Raw genomic sequence first — 1,825 nt, 5'->3', positions numbered from 1 at the left:
TTTGTTTCTTTTTCGTCATCTGCATTCATCAAAGGATCGCCTATTGTTCCTGAGTGCGTCGACTGTAATCTGGAGCCCGGATGGAATAGGATTTTTGAACAATATTATATATATGTAATCCTATTGGACAATGATTTGCATTCGCTGGTTTATCCAGTGACTGGGCCTTTTCAGTGTTTTTCTGTTATGCTCAGGCTTATACACGTTTTATTATTCATTTATGCAATACCATATTGTGTTTTTCTTATAGTAAAATAATCGGCCACAAGTTCTTTTTCTGGCAAGGATTCCATATTGGTTCACGTGTTGCCATGTTTCTATGGCGGCCATGCTTGTGACGTCATATGACATTTTCTTTAATAACTAATATAGTTACCCCTGTGTGGTGACGTTTTCCTTGATTGTGTTTTTATAGTGAGTTGTGGTAATTACGTGCCTTAATTGTGAATAATTTGGTTTGTATTAATAACGCTCTTGCTTTGTGTATCAGAGCGATTATTATTGTCTACGCTATTTTAGGTGATCCAATCTTCCGATTCAAGGAGTGAATTCTATGTAATCGTCATTATTATGTATTTATCTTTTCTAATATGTCTAAGCCCAAAGTCACATTTTTTTTCAATCCTCAAAATCCATCGGGGACAATGGCTCATACTTTCACATTATTATATCAGGATCCTTCTGTTGTTAATTTTTCTGGTGAGAACCTCCAATATAAAGTTAGTAACTTTATTCGCCAGTACGAAGATTGTATTGTAAATACTAATGTTTCAACGAGGTCTGAGAAAATTTCTTTCGTGAGGTCACAGCTTGTACCAAATTCATTGGTCTCTGAGATGTTATCGGCATCTTGTCTTGATCCCAAGTCTTTGGGTTATAATTATGATTCTTTTAGAGCTAATTTCCTCAACCTTTTTTCTGATACCCCCCGTAGGTAATTCATTTCAGTGGTGTTTTAAGCTGGCTGATGTTCTTACATCCTGATTGGGTACTCTTGACTATAGGCGGGCTCAGGCTCAGGCCAGCAAAATTGTCGCTGAAGCCTGAGATTTTCTCTCCCATTCAGAGTGGGTAGATAATGGTACTATCACTTTAGACAAGTTCCGCATTATTTTGGAGTTTATCTTATACATAATTTTCTCAGAACCTTTTGAGAGGAAAGCAGCATCTTCCCCCAGATATAAGACGGAGGAGTCCCTATTATCTTTCGCAACAAGACTTTCATGTAAACTTAAGGAAGAACCTTTTGGTTCTTTGTGTATTAGTAATGCACTTCAACATACCAATGTTCCTAGTTCTCCTCCTCCACCCCCTCAGTTTTCAGTTCCTACTCACAGCTCCCCTTCGTCTACATTTACCCCTCCTGTCCTTACGTGTACCTATTGTAACAGGTCAGGTCATTCGAGTAGTTTTTGTTTTCGTCGTAAGCGTCAGGTACACAAGTCAGGGCAGTCCCCTGTCCGTAGGAATTTATCGGATGTTTCTTCTAATGTGACGCATGACCTCTCTAGAGTAGAGCCGCAGGATAAGCTTAGCTACTGTCATATCCATGGTCATTGTAAACACTCGACTGATCAGTGTTTCAAGGTTTTGAAACTTAGAGCTGAGACTTCACATCAGCCTAGACAACCTCGATCCCATTTTCACAAGCTTCCGTTTCACAACCCAAAGGTTTCACCAGTAATGTTCGGTCCCAGATCATCCCCTTTGTGGCTGCTGGTTCTTCTCAATTACTCACCTTCCAATTTTTTACAGACATTACACCTATTTCAATCACTGTAGATACTGGTGCAGAATGTAGTTTCATAAGTAGAAAGGCTTATTA

Source organism: Oratosquilla oratoria, chromosome 30 (assembly GCF_046742065.1).
Source record: "Oratosquilla oratoria isolate Oo_2021 chromosome 30, ASM4674206v1, whole genome shotgun sequence".
NCBI classification, from domain to species: domain Eukaryota; kingdom Metazoa; phylum Arthropoda; class Malacostraca; order Stomatopoda; family Squillidae; genus Oratosquilla; species Oratosquilla oratoria.
Note: the sequence above shows the minus strand (reverse complement) of the source record.